Source organism: Procambarus clarkii, unplaced genomic scaffold (genome assembly GCF_040958095.1).
Source record: "Procambarus clarkii isolate CNS0578487 unplaced genomic scaffold, FALCON_Pclarkii_2.0 HiC_scaffold_209, whole genome shotgun sequence".
Classification (NCBI taxonomy): Eukaryota; Metazoa; Arthropoda; class Malacostraca; order Decapoda; family Cambaridae; genus Procambarus; species Procambarus clarkii.
Genome location: NW_027189242.1, coordinates 55,981 through 65,310, shown reverse-complemented (window position 1 = coordinate 65,310; position 9,330 = coordinate 55,981).

The window sequence follows — 9,330 nt, the reverse complement described above, 5'->3', positions numbered from 1 at the left end:
TCCTGATTTTCCGTTTATATTACCGTTGGAAGATGTATACGTAAAACCGCTATATTCCGGCTGAAACGTCGATATATGCAATAAAAACCGAACTTCTCCCCTTTTCAATGTCTAACTCAGTATCTCAACGAGAAACAAATAGATGATTAAAAGTGAAGTATTTAAGTTTATTATCTAATCAATTACGTGTTTGCATCATTCTTATCGTATATTTAATGAATTAATACCAATAAACAGAAAATTCACATAAACGAGGAAAAACGGCAAAATATTGCCTAATTCGATGATATTCTGTTTAAATCACCTAAAGGAAAAGGGGATGATAAACGTCAAAATATTGCTAAATTCGATGATGTTTAGTATGAAACAAAATGCAAGAAAACTTGCTTAAAATGCAATATTATGCAAAAATATGAGATATGAAGGCCAAATCACATACCGTGATACTACATGAAATAGTATCGAAATATTGGTAAAAATGAATTTATTTACGTAATATCAAACTAATTTACGTAATATAAAAAAACGGCAAAACATTGCCTAATTCGATGATATTTAGGTTAAATCACACAAAGAAAAAGGGGATGATAAACGTAAAAATATTGCTAAATTCGATAATGTTTAGTATGAAACAAAATGCAAGAAAACTTGCTTAAAATGCAATATTTTGCAAAAATCTGAGATATGAAGGCCAAATCACTTATCGTGATACTACATGAAATAGTATCGAAATATTGGTAAAAATGAATATATTTACGTAATATCAAACTACATAAAAAACGTGAAAAACGTCAATATTATTCCAAATTTGAGGATTTTAACTTCGAATCATAGAGCGAGGTTTCGTATTATTTAGATACAAGAAAAGACATATGACAATGTTGTTTCCAATACAAATGATAAAAATCAATGTGTTTTCATTAGAATTAACTAAAATGTTCCTGATTTTCCGTTTATATTACCGACGGAAGATGTACACGTAAAACCGCTCTAATCTGGCTGAAACGTTGATATATGCAATAAAAACCGAGCTTCTCCCCTTTTCAATATCTTATTCAGATATTTCAACGAGAAACAAATAGATGATTAAAGGTGAAGTATTTAAGTTTATTATCTAATCAATTACGTGTTTGCATCATTTTTATCGTATATTTAATGAATTAATACCAATAAACTGAAAATTCACAAAAACTTGGAAAAACGGCAAAATATTGCCTAATTCTATGATATTTTGCTTAAATCACATTAAGGAAAAGGGGATGATTAACGTCAAAATATTGCTAAATTCGATGATGTTTAGTATGAAACAAAATGCAAGAAAACTTGCTTAAAATGCAATATTATGCGAAAATCTGAGATATGAAGGCCAAATCACATATCGTGATACTACATGAAATAGTATCGAAATATTGGTAAAAATGAATATATTTACGTAATATCAAACTAGATAAAAAACGTGAAAAACGTCAATATTATTCCAAATTTGAGGATTTTAACTTCGAATCATAGAGCGAAGTTTCGTATTATTTAGATACAAGAAAAGACATATGACAATGTTGTTTCCAATACAAATGATAAAAATCAATGTGTTTTCATTAGAATTAACTAAAATGTTCCTGATTTTCCGTTTATATTACCGACGGAAGATGTACACGTAAAACCGCTCTAATCTGGCTGAAACGTTGATATATGCAATAAAAACCGAGCTTCTCCCCTTTTCAATATCTTATTCAGATATTTCAAAAAGAAACAAATAGATGATTAAAGGTGAAGTATTTAAGTTTATTATCTAATCAATTACGTGTTTGCATCATTTTTATCGTATATTTAATGAATTAATACCAATAAACTGAAAATTCACAAAAACTTGGAAAAACGGCAAAATATTGCCTAATTCTATGATATTTTGTTTAAATCACATTAAGGAAAAGGGGATGATAAACGTCAAAATATCGCTAAATTCGATGATGTTTAGGATGACACAAAATGCAAGAAAACTTGCTTAAAATGCAATATTATGCGAAAATCTGAGATATGAAGGCCAAATCACATTTCGTGATACTACGTGAAATAGTATCGAAATATTGGTAAAAATGAATATATTTACGTAATATCAAACTACATGAAAAACGTTAAGAGAGTCATTATTATTGTTCGGCTCTCTCGGGTCGCAACCGGGTTCTTACTCTGATGTTGTTAGAGGAAGGGTATCCGGCCCCAAGCCAGTAGTGGCTTTCAAGGGATGTGATCCGTAACGCAAGTAAATTAAAGGGGAAGGGAAATAAAGTCAAAAACTTAATATAATATAATTATCACCGTCACCAATAAGTAAGATATAAACGATTACTCTGGGGCGGGGGGTATTAACACTATAATACACGATGTAGTCTTCCTCTGAAGACCCTGGACGTTCACAGTGCCAAGCTCTTGGTGCTCTCGTGGCCTCACGACGAATCCTTCGAGAATCTTGAGTCTACCCCGGCCACAGGCCAGCCAAAACACAGTTCCACTGGGGGCACCGTCGTGGAGGCCGTCAACCACAAGTCCAGCAGGTAGCGGGCAGGTTCCAAATCAGCGACGTTGGTTAGGCTACTCCACGAGCGATACTAGGGTCGCGCCCTAGTCAGGAGCCTCGTGTGATACAACAGATCACTCTCCTTTCCACAACACCCCAGTGGTTAAGCGTCTCCACCAGTCAGTCCCGGGTATGACAATCCTTCAACTGCTGCTTCACAGGCAGGGTAACACCACAGTGTTCATCCGGGGGGCGACTCACAGCTGCTGCAGCAAACACTTGGTGACGAGACGGCTGCCTTGGGTAGACTGACTCAACTTCCATTACAGCAGTCCCAGGTCGACTCTGTAATCAGACACGTCATCAGTAACAAGGACACTAAAGCACCTCACTTACAGGCTTAGACACAAACGCCCGACGTATCCATTCCAAAGATGGCGTTGCTGTCTAAGCTCCACCTCACCAGAGGTCAGCAGCGGCTGTGTTATGAGCTGAGCAGGACTGGAAACTAGCCCTTGTGGCCAGTACACCTCGTCCTCACCAGGTGTCGTCGTCCATTTGGAGGGGGTTTCGGGAGCTGACCCACAGATAGCGTGGTCGTCACTGCTCCATGCTCGGACGCTGGATTCGGGTCCGTAACACCTCCCCACCAACAAGAATTTGGTTTGGGGTTCTATAAAAGAAAAGACAAACCAAATTAGTACGTGGATACAAATCCACACAGATTCACGTACACTATTAACTGGAATGGTGAGGCTGTCTTGTCTACAGAACTGTCCTAAGGAGAAACCCTGGCACAAAGGGAACCTGAAAATGGAAGGCAATGACCTGCCTGACGTAATCTTCCACACCTTTACTGCTATGCCAAACAGGGGCATCATCTCACATCTCTCGAGTAAGGATCGATATAAACACGACTTGGGGCGACTCGACACTTTCCTGTGTCGTGGCACCGATGATGGCTGGTCACAGACGGCATTTCTGGTGCCAGTCCGGTAGTCCTTCAGGGAGACGGGAACCTGGAATACAGGGGTTTCATTATTTAGAGTGACAGCGACAGTCAAATCAGTACTCACAGCATACGCCTCTACTAGGCTCACACCTAGTTCCAACAGGGCTGCTCATACATCGAGGATGGCATTCGCTCTGCCACCGTCAGGTCGACCAACGTTCCGTATAACGCTGCATTTAGGCTCAGCAATCACGCGGGGGGTGTATACCTGTCGGAAACAGTCACTCATAATCTCACGTCTCGTACCTCCTGTAAATACCATCACCTTCCAGGTCCCTCCTTTGACTGCAACACTAGCAGTGCAAATCTCCAATCCCTGGGATCTCTTCGCGATGTTCATGGGAGCCATCATCTGTCGGATCGTCCACTGGTCCTTACTGAGAACACACACAAGAATCAAACAAAATACCGGTAGGAAACATTTGGTAAACTGAGGGATAAGCTTCCTGAGCTTGTAATGTCCATAGCCGGCTACATCCATTAGCCTGGTTTGGACCGAAGAGGGCTCTAGAACCTTCGCACATACCTCACATACCTCCGACGTCTGGGGAATCTCTGGCCGGTTCAATGAACGCTGTACCTTGCCATACCGCAAGTACTCATCAACCTTCGCTCCAGACTCGTTGGTATCCGTGAGTGCTTGCACCCAAGACCTTTCTTCATGCTCAGTTACCTCTGCCATCGTAACCGCATGTTCCTCGTCGGGAGAAGAATCAGGAGACTCTGCTAGAATACTGTCGATCTGCGGGTGAGAGGACAAATTAAACATGTTTAAAGCCGGGTCTGTTTTTACCTGGATATTACCACTGCCTGCCGTTACCTCAGACCTTGCTGTTCTGGCTGACTCGTCCGCGACCTTGGGATGATTGTTGCTCCAACCTGTCACCAAGTCGTTGGCTAGTACCACGTCAATCCCAGCTACAGGGAGGGTATCGACCACTGCCAACGCACATGTGCCGCTGAAGTAAGGCGAGTCGAGATGTACCGGCGCTAAGGGGGCTACGTACTGTGTCCTAGGAAACCCAACCAGGATAACCTTTTGTCTCCCTTCCACACTCACTCCCTCGGGTAACGAGTCTCTCACGATCAGGGACTGGGCTGCTCCACTATCTCTGAGCACTATAACTGATCTACCAGTATGATCACTCCATACATACCCGCTTGAAGTGTGAGGGGAAAACAATCTGGGTTCTTCCTGCGTAATCGTAGACTGGCTTCCTACTGGTGGTGTCACACAGCTCACTAACATCACCTCCCTATGAGCGCCGCTACCTCTTCTGCTCTCGGCACATAGCAGCTACATGCCCTTTCTGCCCACAAGTCCAGCACACCATATTCCTCCTCGGACTCCGGTGTTTCGGACTGCTAGGACTGGTCCTTCGAGGGCTACTTGGGGGCGTCTTTCTTAGCGCTTCGTGGGACGGGGGTCTCTTCTTCGTCATGAGGTTTGTCAAACCGGCGTTGGTAATGCGTCGGGACTTACTTAGCAGAAGGCCTGTGCGTCAAGATGTATTTCCTCAGCCATGGTGGGCTGCCGCACTCAAGGTCTCTAACCTGCTGTTCCTCTAAGTACATCTTCACGTCTCCAGATAAACAGTCTTTGAAGTCCTCTAACAGCACGAGCTGCTCAAGGTCTTCTTTGGTCTCCACATTCCGAGAGGCGCACCACTCCTGGAAAAGTCGCTCCTTGATAGTGGAGAATTCGGTGAAAAGTGTGCTCTGAGAGGTCTTTTTCAGGTTCCTGAACTTTTGCCTGTAAGCCTCAGGTACCAATTGGTTACGCCATGAGCACAACCTTCTTCACCTTTTCATAATCGCCGGAGTCGTCAAGGGATAACGTGGAGTAGGCGATTTGGGCCTTCCCAGTCAAGACTTACTGTATCATGATGGCCCAATTCTCCCTTGGCCACTCCAAAGAGGCAGCGACTTTCTCGAAGGCTGCGAAGAACTTCGAAACTTCCTTCTCATTGAACTTCGGGACCATTTTGATTGTTCCTTACCGGATCGAAACCACTGGTTTCCGTCGTTGGCCTCCGACCACCTAACCGCAATACTTTTAGTTCATGTTGTCTCTCTCTTTCCTCTCTGGCTCGTCGTTCTTGCCTGTCTCGTTCTTCTCTTTCTCTTTCTCGTTCTTTCTCTTTCTCGTTTTCTTCTCTTTCTCGTTCTTCTCTTTCTCTTTCTCGTTCTTCTCTTTCTCGTTCTTCTCTTTCTCTTTCTCGTTCTTCTCTTCTTTCTTCTCTTTCTCGCTCTTCTCTCTCTCGTTTCTCTTCTCTTTCTAATTCTAAACGCCTCATCCCAATTCTTTGTTCTTTTTAATTCTCGTTCTATTTCTAACTTCTTCCATTCTATATCACGATTTATCTCTAAGGCACGCATTTTGACAGTTTAGCAAGCTTATATTCAGCTCACCTGCATCGCTGTCAATGTCACTTGCCTTTATCTTCCTTTTCAGTGGAAGCTATTTCCTCACTTTCTTTTGTACCTGGTGCCTCATCTTCCTGTTTTTCTTCGGCCTTCAAATGCCGGTGCACCTTGGACAAGATCTCCACACGGAATCACTGGCACAGATCTTTATCTCCAGGTAGGCACTAACTAGTACAAGTTCCTGTTTGCTCAGATATTTTAATCTGGCAAGACAGTCCTCTCTGTTCAGAAAAGCCTGAACATCGTCCACATAATCGATGGTAGCTTTTTCTGCCATTGTCACAGATGGAACACTTAGCACTTAACACACCGCTTTCACGTTAGCACTTAACGCACCGAGCACTGTTCTACGTCAATATTGCACTTTATCGCACCTGGCGCCTCACTTGCCAATATTGGACGTAATTACTCCGGGCACCGCACTACACAATATTGCACTTAATCACAGCGAACACCTCGCTCGACAGTATTGCACTGAATCACACCGAGCTCCGCACTACACAATATTGCACTCAATCACAGCGAGCATCGCACTGCACAATTATACACTTAGTAACTCCGAGCACCGCCCAGGACGTATAACGTCCTAATCGTCACACACAGGGGGAATTATTTACAGGGATTACGCCACTTCACCACCCCTGCAAAAATACTTGACAAGGGGACGGATCCCGCTGGGGATGCCAATTATGTTGCGGCCCTCTCGAGTCACAACCGGGTTCTTACTCTGATGTTGTTAGAGGAAGGGTATCCGGCCCCAAGCAGTAGTGGCTTTCAAGGGATGTGATCCGTAACGCAAGTAAATTAAAGGGGAAGGGAAATAAAGTCAAAAACTTAATATAATATAATTATCACCGTCACCAATAAGTAAGATATAAACGATTACACTGGGGGGGGGGGGTATTAACACTATAATACACGATGTAGTCTTCCTCTGAAGACCCTGGACGTTCACAGTGCCAAGCTCTTGGTGCTCTCGTGGCCTCACGACGAATCCTTCGAGAATCTTGAGTCTACCCCGGCCACAGGCCAGCCAAAACACAGTTCCACTGGGGGCACAGTCGTGGAGGCCGTCAACCACAAGTCCAGCAGGTAGCGGGCAGGTTCCAAATCAGCGACGCTGGTTAGGCTACTCCACGAGCGATACTAGGGTCGCGCCCTAGTCAGGAGCCTCGTGTGATACTACAGATCACTCTCCTTTCCACAACACCCCAGTGGTTAAGCGTCTCCACCAGTCAGTCCCGGGTATGACAATCCTTCAACTGCCGCTTCACAGGCAGGGTAACACCACAGTGTTCATCCGGGGGGCGACTCACAGCTGCTGCAGCAAAACACTTGGTGATGAGACGGCTGCCTTGGGTAGACTGACTCAACTTCCATTACAGCAGTCCCAGGTCGACTCTGTAATCAGACACGTCATCAGTAACAAGGACACTAAAGCACCTCACTTACTGGCTTAGACACAAACGCCCGACGTATCCATTCCATAGATGGCATTGCTGTCTAAGCTCCACCTCACCAGAGGTCAGCAGCGGCTGTGTTATGAGCTGAGCAGGACTGGAAACTAGCCCTTGTGACCAGTACACCTCGTCCTCACCAGGTGTCGTCGTCCATTTGGAGGGGGTTTCGGGAGCTGACCCCACAGATGGCGTGGTCGTGTCACTGCTCCAGGCTCGGACGCTGAATTCGGGTCCGTAACAATTATTCCAAATTTGTGGATTTTAACTTCGAATCAAAAAGCGAGGTTTCGCATTATTTAGATCAAAGAAAAGACATATGACAATGTTGTTTCCAAAACACATGATAAAAAATCAATTTGTTTTCATTAGAATTAACTAAAATGTTCCTGATTTTCCGTTTATATTACCGATGGAAGATGTACACGTAAACCGCTCTATTCCGGCTGAAAACGTCGATATATGCAATAAAAACCGAACTTCTCCCCTTTTCATATCTTACTCAGTATTTCAACGAGAAACAAATATATGATTAAAGGTGAAGTATTTAAGTTAATATCTAATCAATTACGTGTTTGCATCATTTTTATCGTATATTTAATGAATTAATACCAATAAACAGAAAATTCACATAAACGAGGAAAAACGGCAAAATATTGCCTAATTCGGTGATATTCTGTTTAAATGACATAAAGGAAAAGGGGATGATAAACGTCAAAATATTGCTAAATTCGATGATGTTTAGTATGAAACAAAATGCAAGAAAACTTGCTTAAAATGCAATATTATGCGAAAATCTGAGATATGAAGGCCAAATCACATATCTTGATACTACATGAAATAGTATCGAAATATTGGTAAAATTTAATATATTTACGTAATATCAAACTACATAAAAAACGTGAAAAAAGTCAATATTATTCCAAATTTGAGGATTTTAACTTGGAGTCATAGAGCGAGGTTTCGTATTATTTAGAACCAAGAAAAGACATATGACAATGTTGTTTCCAATACAAATGATAAAAAACAATGTGTTTTATTAGAATTAACTAAAATGTTCCTGATTTTCCGTTTATATTACCGATGGAAGATGTACACGTAAAACCGCTATATTCCGGCTGAAACGTCGATATATGCAATAAAATCCGAACTTCTCCCCTTTTCAATATCTAACTCAGTATCTCAACGAGAAACAAATAGATGATTAAAAGTGAAGTATTTAAGTTTATTATCTAATCAATGACGTGTTTGCATCATTCTTATCGTATATTTAATGAATTAATACCAATAAACAGAAAATTCACATAAACGAGGAAAAACGGAAAAATATTGCCTAATTCGATGATATTCTGTTTAAATAACCTAAAGGAAAAGGGGATGATGAACGTCAAAATATTGCTAAATTCGATGATGTTTTAGTATGAAACAAAATTGCAAGAAAACTTGCTTAAAATGCATTTTATACAAAAATGAGATATGAAGGCCAAATCACATACCGTGATACTACATGAAATAGTATCGAAATATTGGTAAAAATGAATTTATTTACGTAATATCAAACTACATAAAACGTGAAAATTCAATATAATTAAAAATATGAGGATTTTAACTTCGAATCATAGAGCGAGGTTTCGTATTATTTAGATCCAAGAAAAGACATATAACAATGTTGTTTCCAATACAAATGATAAAAATCAATGTGTTTTCATTAGAATTAACTAAAATGTTCCTGATTTTTCCGTTTATATTAACGACGGAAGATGTACACGTAACATCGCTCTAATCCGGCTGAAACGTCGATATATGCAATAAAAACCGAACTTCTCCCCTTTTCAATATCTTACTCAGTATTTTAACGAGAAACAAATAGATGATTAAAGGTGAAGTATTTAAGTTTATTATCTAATCAATTACCTTTT